Source organism: Hyla sarda, chromosome 1, assembly GCF_029499605.1.
Source record: "Hyla sarda isolate aHylSar1 chromosome 1, aHylSar1.hap1, whole genome shotgun sequence".
NCBI lineage: Eukaryota > Metazoa > Chordata > Amphibia > Anura > Hylidae > Hyla > Hyla sarda.
The window spans coordinates 312,996,592-313,011,141 of NC_079189.1; the positions used below are offsets into that span (position 1 = coordinate 312,996,592).

The 14,550-nt window shown below is 44.2% G+C and overlaps 1 pseudogene; it reads right to left on the minus strand.

The window, feature by feature from the left end:
- Window positions 1-13,238: 13,238 nt before the first annotated feature.
- Window positions 13,239-13,329, minus strand: LOC130345103 (U2 spliceosomal RNA; annotated as a pseudogene).
- Between the last annotated feature and the right edge of the window lie 1,221 nt (window positions 13,330-14,550).

Genomic DNA, 14,550 nt, shown 5'->3' on the forward strand with positions numbered 1-14,550 from the left:
TTTAGAACAGTTCACAAAATGGTATAATTACCAACTTCTAGAGATGATTTTTGGCTGGATGTCCGAGAGATAGATGACAGGTGTTGTAGAGGCTGTGTCCAGCGCTAGCATGCGCTTACGGTGACGGGCCCGGATGCCACAGGCCAAGGAGAAGTCACCGGTCACGGAGTAACTCCGGAGATGGAAGCAGGCTCGGAGACAGGTATCGTGGAGGCTGTGTCCAGCGCTGGCATGCGCTTGCGGTGACGGGCCCGGTTGCCGCAGGCCGAGGAGAAGTCATCGGTCACGGAGTAGCTCCGGGGATGGAAGTACACTCGGAGACAGATGGATCTTACTCCGGAAACGAAGGAAAGCCTCGTGGGGGATCTCTCGGCGTCTGATGGAATGGCGGATGGGATGCAGCCAGGTGTGGAAACAGCAGATGACAAAGTTGTATCGGAGGTAAGTGATAGCGGTTTGTGGATTGCGGTGGTCATGCGGTAAATATTTCTTTCTCTAGAGGCATTTGGTACCCCCCTTATTTCCTATATATTATTTTATATTGGTATTTTTTTGGTGTAAATACCTTCCATTTAGCCTCGACTAATTTATATTGTGAGCTGCACATACCCCAATTTCTTTTGATCTAATTTATAAATCTGTTTAACTTTCCAGAGCCAGTTGATATATATAAAAAAAGTTTTGGCCTGGAATACCCCTTTAAGTACAAGCACTGAATGGCTGTCTGGTAGCGCCCCCTACAGTACAGGGAGGAACTACATGTTCTGTACTACTCCTTACCTGTGCCAGGGTTAGCTGTTCCTTTGGACGCCAAGGGTGGCTCCATTTAGGACACTGTGTACTGTATAGGACCCTGAAGAAGCTCCTGTCCTCTACATAAACCCTTGTTTCCCAACCAGGGTGCCTCCAGCTGTTGCAAAACTAAACTCCCAGCATGCCCGGACAGCCAACGGCTGTCCGGGCATGCTGGGAGTTGTAGTTTTGCAACAGCTGGAGGCACCCTGGTTGGGAAACTGACATAGACAGTGATTTACAACTTCCAGCAGCTCTTTCTTACTTTTATATGTAAGGACTTTATTTATCTGTATTAGTTATCTATTTATTTTTCTTTAATTCTCACTTTTTCCTATTTTTGAATGACATTTTGGGGCTTCAAACCAATTACCAGGTTTCCATAGAGTTAAGGTCTCAACATACAATGGTTTCAACATACAATGGTAATCCTGGAACCAATTAATATTGTAACTTGAGGGACCACTGTATTAGATTCAGTAGCACAGTATAGCCCTGTTGGGTCTCTTCCAACTATAACTAAAATATTACAGATTTGATAAAAGGGAATAGAGTCCTAGACTACCATAATCTATATTTACTTATATCATCTCTCGCAGCGGCTATTAACTATTTACTTGTGCAGACAATAAGTGCGGCGTGACAATCTTTTCCTAATACAACATAAAGCAAATAGGGACCTTACCTGGATTAGGAGGTTGGTTACCTTTGGAGTTTTGGTGAAATGGAATCTGTCTTCTTTTTATTGGCCTCTCCTGCACGATAACAGTCAGGGCCGTCCGAGATTACTTGGGAAATCAGACTAAATCAGACACTTCTGGATTTAGAATGCACTTAGGTACAATAAATACCTCCCAATATTCTTTACATGAAAAAAATGCTTCTAAGAGTTATGTGCAGCTGCGTTCTTACTTTTTTAGCAAAAGTATAAAAATGGGTAAATAATATTATTCATCCATTTATAAACTATTGCATTTATATATTAGAACATAATTACTGCACAGACAGAAGAGTATGGGGGACATTTATCATTGTTTGCTTTGGTAAGCAAGTTCTGTAGGCATTTTTTTTTTTTTTTGCTGTGGGTTTGCTTATGTGTGACATATTTATCATTCTATAACAGGGGTTGATAAATTTTGCTCTCATAAGCAAAAAAAACAATAAAATCACTTTGGAATACCATTTTCTTAGCACACATAAGCAAAAAAAAAAGTATGTCTGTTTATTACATTTTTTGCAACTTTTTTCCCCCTAAATGTACTAACCCTTTTTATTTTATTTTCTTTACAGATCTGTCTATCCTGTGGGCTACTTCAGATTTGGTGGACTACGATGACCAGCATTTTTTTTTGTTTAATAGTAACAACTTTTTGTAACGAGGGCTTGTGGGGGGGGGGGGGAGTGTTTTTTGGAATAAAAGTTTTTTAAATATGTTTTTTTTTACTTACTTTACAGGCTTAGTAGTGGAAGCCGTCTTACAGATGGAGTCCATTACTAAGCCAGGGCTTAGCATTAGCCCCAAAAACAGGTAGCACTAACCCCCGATTATTACCCTGGTACCCACCACCACAGGGGTGTCGGGAAGAACCAGTGCCAACAGGCCTGGAGCATCAAAAATGGTGCTCCTGGGCCTAGGCACTAACAGGCTGGCGTTATTTAGGCTGGGGAGGGCCAGTGACAATGGTCCTCGCCCAACCTGGTAATGTCAGGCTGTTGTTGCTTGGTTGGTATCTGGTTGAGAATAAAAATACAGGAAACCCTATGCATTTTTCTTTTATTATTTAATTATTTATGGGGAAAAAATGCATAGGGTTCCCCATATTTTCATTCTCAGCGAAATACCAACCAAGCAGCAACAGCCTGACGTTACCAGGGTGGGTGAGAACCATTGTTGCTGGCCCTCCCCAGCCTACATAATGCCAACCTGTTACCACCTAGGCCCAAGAGCGCCATATTTGATGCTCCAGGCCTGTTGGTAGCGGCTCTTCCGGCACCCCTGTGGCGGTAAGCATGGGGTAATAATTGGGGGTTAGTGCTAGCTGTTTTTGGGGTTAAGCCAAACCCTGGCTTAGTAATGGATTCTGTCTATAAGACAGCTTCCTCTACTAAGCCTGTAGTAAATAAGAATTTTTTTTAAAAAAATCATGTTTAAAAAACTTTTATTCCAAAAGACACTCCCCCAAAAGTCCTCAGTAACCATTTTATTAACATTAAACAAAACAAAAAAAAACATTGGTCATCGTCGTAGTCCACAGCATACATGGATCTGAAATGAGAATTAAAGAAAAAACAAGAAAAATAGGTTAGTACATTTATTGTAACCTACCTGCACATTTCCCACCTGCCCCCACTACATGAATACAACTCCCAGCATGCCCTTACAGTAAGGACATGCTGGGAATTGTAGTAGTGTTGCGTGGGCGGGAGATGTGTGGACGGGTGACAAGCTTGTCACCCTCCTGTACATCTCCTACCTGCTTGTCCCACTGTGCCTGTGAAAATGAAAGTAAAAAAAAGTCGCACAAAAGTCTCACGTGCGACTTTTTGGAAATGTTGTCATGGGCAAGTTTGTAAGCCAGTCTGACCTTGCTTACGCTTGCGACTTTTTGAAGGGGGGTTGCGACTTTTATTTGCTTACGTGCGGCTTTCGTGATGATAAATCCTGGACCACTGCAAAGTAAAAACTTAAAATTGCTTAAGTAGGGCAGATTAGTATTTTTTGCTTACCCACAAAAGTTGCTTAGGCAAAGGTGCAACTTTTTTGTGCAACTTTTGTAAGCAAAAAAAAAAAGCTGCTTAAATCCCTTGATATATCTCCCTCTAAGTGATTTGCAAAGACAGTTTCATGTAACAAGGCTCTATTTGGATACAGGTGTTGAGTACTTAGTATGACATGAAAAGAATATGAATTTGTCCCGTGATGAAAGACTGAAAAAAAAAACAACAATGTTTATTGGCGTAAATTTATGGATCAGCAATCCCTGAATCTCATGTGTCTTCTGTTCTCATTACATCACAAAACAAACAATAGTTCTTCAGTTTTATGTTATTCTATACTACCTATTTGAAAATTACATAAAGATACAATACTAAGCAAAAGTTTTAAGTAGGTGTAGAAAAAGTGCTGCAAAGTGAGCATACATTAGTATATATGAGGGGGGAAACTTTTCAAGATGGGTGGTGACCATGGCGGCCATTTTGAAGTCGGCCATTTTGAATCCAACTTTTGTTTTTTCCGTAGGAAGAGGGTCATGTGACACATCAAACGTATTGGGAATTTCACAAGAAAAACAATGACGTGCTTGGTTTTAACGTAACTTTATTCTATCATGAGTTATTTACAAGTTTCTGACAACTTATAAAATGTGTTCAATGTGCTGCCCTTTGTGTTGGATTGTCAATGCAACCCTCTTCTCCCACTCTTCACACACTGATAGCAACACCGCAGGAGAAATGCTAGCACAGGCTTCCAGTATCCGTAGTTTCAGGTGCTGCAGATCTCGTATCTTCACAGCATAGACAATTGCCTTCAGTTGACCCCAAAGATAAAAGTCTAAGGGGGTCAGATCGGGAGACCTTGGGGTCCATTCAACTGGCCCATGACGACCAATCCACTTTCCAGGAAACTGTTCATCTAGGAATGCTCGTACCTGAGCAGTCGGGTGCCGAAAACACTGATCAATGCTATGCTATGGCACAGCATTGATTAGTGTGGGCAATCAATGTACTGCATGTTATAGTCCCCTGTGGGACAACAATGATGAATGTAAAAGATCAGTGTGTGCAGTGTTATAGCCCCCTATGGTGGCTAAAACATTGCACAAAAAAAACTTTTCCGATCAAAAAAAAAACTGTGTAAGCCCCGGGCATGTCCTACTATTTGGCTCTTTGAACATAGGGTTTAATTTCCACCGCACAGACGTTTAAATATTGATATAACTGCTTATCAGGCTCTGATTGTATTTCAGTGAGGGTCTCCCCCCTTCCCTCCCCCCCCAACCCCTTTTTCCAGAAGTAAGACAAAATAAAACCTATAAAAGTAGGGTATGATTTTAATCGTATGGACCTACAGAATAAAGAGACGGTATCATTTTTACCCAAAAATGCACTGCGTATAAATGGAAACCCCCGAAAATTTATTTTTTTCCATTTTGTCGCACAATGTGTTTTATTTTATTTTTTGTTTCGCCGTAGATTTTTGGGTAAAATGACTCATGTCATTACAAAGTAGAATTAGTGGCGCAAAAAAATGCCATCATATGAGTCTATCGGTGCAAAATTAAAAGGGTTATGATTTTTAAAAGTTGAGGAGGAAAAAACGAAAGTGCAAAAACGGAAAAACCCTGAGTCCTTAAGGGGATAATGATTGAATAAAGCCGCCATACTGTATAAAAAACACTATATACAGACCAACATTACTCCCATACAGTGACCATACAATGCAATTACATCCAGTGACTCACAGGTGATTTTTTTTTTTCTCTGACTGGAGTCCTTACTATTTTATTTTCCTTCCAGCCTAGATGGCAACTTCCACCTGTGACTTGTTTCTGCAGAATCTGTCAAACATTTTACACTCTGTCCTTTTCCTGCATCCTACACCTATACAAAACTTTCTATCAACAGTGCCCTACACAGTTATGATGCCTGTTTGTGCCCCACACAATAATAGTGCCTCTCAAATAGTGTGCCACCAGACAGTAGTTACTCCTCTAATAGTGCCCAGTGGATAAATAAATACATACACACACATTGCACAGATACAAACACATGCACATTACATAAATTCATAATACTAACACACCTACACACAATTAGGCACAGGACATATACAAACCTACACACAAGAACACTTACTTTTTATTAAGGATTAAACAGCTCCAGGGGGGTCCACATCTTGTGTAGCCTCCAGCTTCCCAGCTTCATAATGTGCAGCCTGCAGCCCTCCCCTCCTCCTATTCCCTGACAGCGAAACTGTGTACAGCAGGTATCCGGTTTTCAGTCCAGTCACAAAACCAGATACGGGGCAAAAATTAGACGAATAGGGACTCCAGTCGGCTCATTCTAATGAATGAGATGGGGGCTGGTTCTGGCTAGGATACGCGAGCGCCCGGTTTTCACATCCCCCAGACGGATCTGGTCCCCGTATTTAAGAATTGTGGTGTGAATTTACCCTTCCCTTACATCCTAACCAGCAGCACAAGTGGGGTGTTCTGCCCCTGTGAAGCTGGCAGGACGGTGGAATTTTTAATTCTGCCCAAGCAATTAAATCTTTAATTAGCTCCTCCCACAGGCCACGTGGCTCTCAGACTAAAGAGTCTAGAGATCATTCCTTATCTAGACGACTGGCTTCTAAAAGCCGCTACTCTAGATGTTTTACAGTCTCATCTTCATCTGGCTCTAGATTTTCTCCAGCATCTGGGCTGGATCATAAATTGGGAAAAATCCGAGATTGTTCCTTCCACCATCAGGAAGTTCCTGGGCTTTATAGTCAACTCCTTCCAAATGACCTTATCTCTAACTCCAGAGAGAAACGGTCGAGTCGTAAGAGCCGCAGAGTTCTCGCAAGGTCTCCATCAGAACCCGAATGAAGATGTTGGGTCACATGTCATCGTCTGCAGAGGCAGTTCCCTGGGCCCTATGGCATCTCCAGCCACTTCAAGATCAAGTCTTGACTGTCTGGAATCGCAATTCCAAGGGGTTGGACAGAAAGTGCACCCAGTCTCCCGAAGTCCAAGCATCCCTGAGTTGGTGGAGGGATCTGACGGATGGGAAGTCCTTGATTCAACCTCGTTGGATCACTTTAACCACGGACGCCTCCCTTCTGGGCTGGGGAGCCCATCTGGATGACAACCCTGTACAAGGTACCTGGTCCCCTCAGGAAAGACTTCTCTCTTCCAACATAAGAGAGCAGAGAGCTGTTCAACTAGCTCTCCATCATTTCGCACCCCTTATTCTAGGGAAAGCGATAAGAGTTCGGTCAGACAACACCACGGTGGTGTCTTACATCAACAGACAGGGGGCACAAAGTCTCAAGTACTCCTCAAGGAGTCCGGACTAATTCTCTCTTGGGCAGAGACCAACTTAACTCAACTTTCAGCGGTCCACATCAAGGGGGATCTCAACAGAGTAACAGATCGTCTAAGTTGCGCCCTTCCAGTCCAAGGCAAATGGTTCCTCAATGAAGAGATCTTCAAGAAGATAACTCTACGGTGGGGACTGCCAGAGATAGATCTCATGGTATCTCGTCTGAATGCCAAAGTGAACAAGTTTTGCTCTCTTTACAAAGAGGACAATCCTGTGGCGATAGACGCTCTGTCCATTCCATGGAGGTTCAGGCTGGCCTACATATTCCCTCCTCTTTCCATGATACCGAAGGTATTGATGAAAGTCAGGCAAGACCAGGCCTCAGTGATTGCATCATACCATTCTTGCCCAAAGGTCCTGGTTCACCCAGCTCATGAGGATGAGTCAAGGGTGTTATTGGAGGCTTCCCCCCATGCAGAACCTTGTGTCCTACAACACAGGCTCCGGCCTAGATCTGAGGAGACTCAACCTGACAGCCTGGAGATTGACAGGACCCTACTAGAGAGAGGTCTTGAGAACCATTGCTCACTCTAGAGCACAGTAAACAGACAGAGTTTATTCCAGGATAAAACAGATTTTTCTTCAATGGTGTGCTATGAAAGAGGTGGCTGCCTCAGATCCTCCTCTTTCTGCATTACTACGTTTACTTCAGGATGGCCTTGACAAGGGACTTAGCCCATCCACTCTAAAGGTTCAAGTCTCAGCACTCTCTGCCTCCTTAGGCAGGTCTTTGTCACAAGAACCCCTGATCAAAAGATTCTCCAGGGGAGCTGAATGGCTTAACCTGTTAAGGACGTAGGGCGTATGGATACGCCCGTGGGAATGCCGGTCCCCGCCGCTAGCCGGTTGGGGACTGGAATGGGTTGCCTGCTGAAATCATTCAGCAGGCATCCCGGCACATCACCGAGGGTGGTCCTGAGACCCCCCCATGTCGTCGATCGGAGAAAAGTCTGAATTGACATGCGATTTTCTCCTATTCCGGGCTGATCGTGTCTCTGTTGACCCGATCACCTGGAAAATAGGGATGATCGGAGCTGTCAGTGACAGCCCCGATCATCCTGAGGGATAGGAGCGAGGTTGCAGCACTGCGATCTCCTCCTATTCCCTGCCATTAGCAGAACGGGGGGAGAAGATGGCGGCCAGTACCTGTGAAGAAGATGCTGTGGGGACCGCCGATCATCGGTGGAGACAGCGGAGATCAGCGGCGCAGGTAGGAAAGCGACGGGGGGGGGGGGGGAAGGAAGGTGGCAGTAAAGCGATCTTTACTGCTGCCCTTCTAGTGGTTGCCAAACTGCAACTCCCAGCATGCCAAGACAGCCGAAGGCTGTCTGGGCATGCTGGGAGTTGTAGTTTTGGAACATCTGGAGGGTCACAGTTTGGAGACCACTATTACAGTGGTGCCCAAACGGTGGCTCTCCAGATGTTGCCAAACTACAACTCTCAGCATGCCTAGACTGCCCAGGCATGCTGGGAGTTGTAGTTCTGTAACATCTATCCTTTCAGATTTTGCAATTTTCATGAAAATTTTGAAAATTGCTGCTATAATTTTTTCACAAAGAACAAATATGTCCATTTTATGATGCCAACATAAAGTAGACATATTGTATTTGTGAATCAATATAACATTTATTTGGAATATCAATTTTCCTTACAAGCAGAGAGCTTCAAAGTTAGAAAAATGCAAAATTTTCATGAAATTTTGGGATTTTTCCACCAAGAAAGGATGCAAGTAACAACGAAAATTTACCACAAACATAAAGTAGAATATGTCACGAAAAAACATTCTCAGATTCAGAATAATCGGTAAAAGCATCCCAGACTTATTAATACATAAAGTGACAGTGGTCAGAATTGCGAAAAAGGGCTGCGTCCTTAAGGTGAAAATTAGCTACATCCTTAAGGGGTTAAACCTAGGGTTCTCAAGCCTATTCCCAATTGGGATCTCTCTGTTGTTCTTAAGGGGTTATGCTCTCCCCCCTTTGAACCTCTGGAAGAAGTCGACTTTAGGTATTTGTCCCTTAAAGTGACCTTTTTATTGGTAATAACCTCAGCCAAAAGTATTGGTGAGCTTCAGGCCCTTTCGGCTTTTGAGCTTTTTACTCTTTTTCTCCATGGTCCTGTTGAGATATTTTCCTACCTTTGTTCCTAAAGTACCTTCCTTTGCCAACATCAATCAGACCATTTCCCTTCCAGTTCTGTGTCCTAATCCATCCTCTCCCGAGGAAATCGCAAGTCATACTCGGGACATTTCAAGAATTCGAAGAATTTATATTTCAAGAACTGAAGAAATCAGAAAATCTGAACACCTTCTTATTTCCTTTTCAGGGAAGAACAAAGGTCTTAAAGCCTCTAAACCCTCTCTGAGTAGATGGATTAAAGAGGCAATCCGAGAGTCTTTTTTAGCCCAGGAGTTAAGTCCTCCTTCCTTTGTTACTGCCCATTCCACTCGGGCAGTGTCTACCTCTTTTGTCGAGAGGAAAGCTGTTCCTCTGGAACAAATCTGTACTGCTGCCTCTTGGGGCACCCATTATACATTAATTACTCATTACAGCGTTAATGCCAGACGTTCAGAAGAGCTGGCCTTTGGGCAATCTATCCTAAGTGCCACTCTTCCGTAGTCCCTCCCTATTTGTGTAGTTACTTGCTAAGTCTCCACTTGTGCTACTGGTTAGGACATAAGGGAAACGTACATTTTTAAGGTAAATTTGTTTTCCCTTAGTCCTAACAGCAGCACACAAATTTCCCGCCCTCACTGTTGTAGTTATTTGTTACTATGTTATTAAGCAATGTTGCCTGTGGGAGGAGGCCTTATATGGGGGGGCTAATTAAAGATTTAATTGCTTGGGCGGAATTAAAAATTCCACCATCCTGCCAATTTCACAGGGGCAGAGCACCCCACTTGTGCTGTTGTTAGGACTAAGGGAAAACAAATTTACGTAAAAAATTTATGCTTACTGAGGGCTGGGGAGGGGCCCAGGTACATGTACATCTTCCTGCCTGTGTGTGGGCACAGGCGCTGAGCCCCGAGCTTCCAAGCAGGTAGGCCGAGCAGAGTCCAGGGAGGGGAAGGGCTTCCATGATTTATCTCAGTAAAAAGAACAAGACCTGCTGCTTTGCCTGGGGCTTGTTCTGTTCTTTACTTACAGTATGATGTGCTAGAGGAGGATGACAGAGCCGGCAGCAGCGGGCCCCTGTACATAGTGCTTGTCACGATTCGGCTGGCAGGAGGTGGATCCTCTGTGCCAGAGAGGGATTGGCGTGGACCGTGCTGGTGGACCGGTTCTAAGTTGCTACTGGTATTCACCAGAGCCCGCCGCAAAGCGGGATGGTCTTGCAGCGGCGGTAGCAACCAGGTCGTATCCACCAGCAACGGCTCAACCTCTCTGACTGCTGAAGATAGGCGCGGTACAAGGGAGTAGACAAGAGCAAGGTCGGACGTAGCAGAAGGTCGGGGCAGGCAGCAAGGATCGTAGTCAGGGGCAACGGCAGGAGGTCTGGAACACAGGCTAGGAACATACAAGGGAACGCTTTCACTGGCACAATGGCAACAAGATCCGGCGAGGGAGTGCAGGGGAAGTGAGGTATAAATAGGGAGTGCACAGGTGAACACACTAATTAAGCCAACTGCGCCAATCAGTGGCGCAGTGGCCCTTTAAATCGCAGAGACCCGGCGCGCGCGCCCTAAGGAGCAGGGCCGCGCGCGCCGGGACAGGACCGACGGAGAGCGAGTCAGGTACGGGAGCCGGGGTGCGCATCGCGAGCGGGCGCCACCTGCATCGCGAATCGCATCCCGGCTGGGAGAGGTATCGCAGCGCACCCGGTCAGCAGGTCTGACCGGGGCGCTGCAATTGCGAGGATGTTGCGAGCGCTCCGGGGTGGAGCGGGGACCCGGAGCGCTCGGCGTAACAGTGCTCCTGTTTTGGGCCCCTGATGGCAGTACTGCTTGTACTGTCCTGATGGTGGCCCTGACAAAACGCAAAGTGAATGAACAGAAGAAAAATCTAAATCGGGTAAATATTTGCTGTGATCTCCCTTTGCCATCCAAACAGCTTCAATTTATTGACACTTGCAAAAACTTGGGAGATTTGTAGGATTATAGCCAAGTGTAGGATTAACCAATATACCAAACAGGTAATAATGATCATCATGTTTATATGTAGGTTAAAACACAGTCATTTAAGGGGTACTCTGGAGGGGGCAAACAGTTTTCAAATCAACTGGTGCCAGAAAATTATACAGATCATTTCTGTTTAAAAACCCTTCCAGTACTTATACTACAGAGGAAGTTGAGTTGTTCTTTTCAGTCTGACCACAGTGCTCTCTGCTGAACCTCTGTCTGTGTCAGGAACTGTCCAGAGCAGGAGCAAATTCCCATAGCAAACCTCTCCTGCTCTGGACAGTTCCTGACATGGACAGAGGTGTCAGCATAGAGCATTGTAGCATTAATGGAAAGATTTACACAACTTTCTCTGTAGTATACAGCAACTGATCAGTACTAGAAGGATAAAGGATAAATTTTTCTTATGTGCACAAAATTTATATACATTTTTTTTTTTAAAGTGTGCGTCCTTTGGTGCCCGTAAACAAAAAACAAATCACTTCAGAACAACATTTTGTATGATTCTTCCTCTTGTCTGCAACTTTTCTACACAAAAATACTTTGTGTAACTTTTAAAGTGCCCCCCAAAGGCAGTTTTGGAAGCCAGGTCTGATCTGGCTTAGGTTTGCGACTTTTTGGAGGGGGTTTTGTCATTTTGTGCAACATTCGCAGTTTCCACTGCAAGTTAAAATTTAAATGCCTCAAGAAAAGGAGTTTGCACAATTTGCCCCACACTTCTAAAAAAAACAGAAAAGTCGCATAGAAAAGTGCTTATGCGCACATGCCACATTTTATGCACCAAATGCAAGCCAACAAAAACTTCTAAATAGCTTTCTAAATCTCCCCTTTACCTGTAAATTTCCGGCACCAGTTGATTTGAGTACCCCCTTTATCTGAAACAGCTGGGTAGTAGTAACTCTGCTACAGAAGTGAGATTGTGGAAGTTAGTGTCATGCCACAGGTCAAACACCATGGCTCACTGTCCTGGTACCTGTCTACAAGCTGCTGGGGAATAAATGCTGTAGTGTAGCCATAGAATGTATACTGTCCATTAAATCCTTTTCAGGTCTTGTGACTTAAACCTGTCAAAATAGTCAAAGATCACAGCTGTGCCCTAATTAAGCTATGCTATAGAACAGCCAAGAAGTAGAACAAAAAAAATATAAAAAAAAGACCTGTCAGCATGGTTTTCAGTCTATAAACTAAGGCCATGGTTGTGTAGGTATTCTGATCTTTAATCTGCGCATACCATTGTTTTGATAATTTACCACTCTGACACATTATGCTTTTAATTGGCATGCAAATTAGCATTGAAAGCCCTGGGGCATTGCCAAGGCCCACTAAAGCCTAGCAAAGTTCCTCTTATCCACTTGTTAGCAGCACCTCTAGGGCCGCTTATAACCTCCACCAATACTTCCATTGACAGCCCCTTGCCAATACTGTTGCCCCCCCCCCCCCCCCTGCTTCTCACATGAAATTCTGTGCAAGCAATGTGAAATAATGCAAAAGTAAGAATTCACGGGGGCACTCACGGTACTTCGTTCAATGCAGGTTTCTTTATTCATGTAGCAGATGGACACATATTCCCCCCATACAAACCATACCCTTCACGTCCGGACCAAAAGGTACCTGCGAGGTTCCAGGTTTGATGTCCCTTTTCGCCAAAGCTACTAAGGGACCACAAATGCTTCCGGCATTCCCCTTGGTGTTAGCCAAGGTATCTGCTCGCAGAGCCGATAACGGTAGGTACCCTGCCAAAGCAGGAGTACCCGTGGTGTTTGCAGGGAGGTGCGGAACCTAATGGCCAAACACACCTCCCCTAGACCGCCAGGAGGGACACCCAGAAGGGCTACCGCATTCTGACAAATCCAGTGGACACACAACACGCAAAAAGTGACACAGTGAGACAAAAAGAAAGAAATAAGTGAATGTGTGCAGATATACTGCCCGGACATCCGGAGGAATCTATAAAAATTTCTCTGATCCTAGCCAGAAGGCCAGGAATCAAGTGGTGAGTGCCACAAGGTGAAGAGATTATGGTGCCCGTGCTTCCCCTCAGTGAGCCAGTACACCCAGTGAGTTTTGGCACCTCGGGGTAACCACTCCCCGAGGCACAAAGGTACCTCAGCTCTAGACCCTCAGCCTCATGGTGAGACCCGGAGGGAGCAGGTCACATCGGGGCAGCCGTCGGGCTGATTCCTCAGAACCAGCCCCGGAATGCCCTGGTACACCTGCTTCCTACCATGCAGCACCCATCCCCAACAGCTCCACACTGGCGTCGCCTGCCACCAGCATGAAACTGATAAGAACAGATACTACACTTGATCTTAGCCAAAAGGCACACACTCGCTCCTGGCACCCCACCGGAATATGTGCCCATCTGCTACCTGAATAAAGAAACCTGCATTGAACGAAGTACCGTGAGTGCCCCACTTGATTTCTTTCTTTTGCATTGTTGAGATTGCCGTATCTCTATGCGGGTTGTGCACCTGGTGAAGTTCATAGTCACAGGAGTTGCTGCCGCATCGCTGCACTAGCCGAGTGTACCCAGAACCGCTATATATAGCGTGTTCACCAGTGCCAGCATCTGTACCTTGTTTTCAAAATGTGAAATAATGTGGTGGCGCATGCACAGTAATGTTTACAAAACAAGAAAAAAAAGGGGGCTATCACTGTAATGTACTGCACACCCAAAAAGAGTAGATAGAAGTCAATAATGCTATAAACATATCAAGTTTATTGAATAATTGCCATCACATACAAAAAACAAGCTAAAATCACATAAAAGATGTCCTTTACGAGGAACACCAAAACAAACACTGAAGGGGGCCAGACTCTCTCCCTCCTGGAGCATGGATCAAAACAGTACGATGAACACGTCAATATAAATAGCCATTAGACAGAAAATCAGTATGCCACATGTATGTATCAATAATTGCACAAATACAATGAGTGATGCCACTGGACTCTTGACGATGACTCAGAGAATTTGGTGGAGTCTTTTTGGTATAACTGAATTTGAATATGTTATAGGCTCTGTACTATTCAATTGTATATATGCACACGATGTCTTACTTAGTGATTAGAATTACTACTGGATTTCTTTATATGTACATGTATATATACATCTTCTCTATAGTTCCTTATGAACTTTTATGATTATTATTTAGTCTTTAAACAATTGATTTATAGCTATGTATATTTTGATTATTCTTATTGAGCACAGCTGATGTGATCCCTTTTAGGGTACCATATGTCAGGCATAGTTAAAATGTATGTAATTCGTCTAATCTTTGGATGTCTATATTCTAAAAGGCTCACTTAGGTGGGTCTGTTTATTTTTTTTTTATTTTTTTTTTTTAGATATACACATATATTATATATAGGCCTTGTTTATTTTACTTTAATAAACACGTCTTAACCTAATAATGATTATTCACTTCTCCTGGTGGCCTCAAAGCATGTTCTGCATTTGCATGCTTTGTCAGCACAAAACAGCTTAAGAGAAAGCCAGGAGGAAGTGTTTTGTCCAAGTAAGGGATATGCTCCAACAGTCCTGTCAGGTTGAGTCC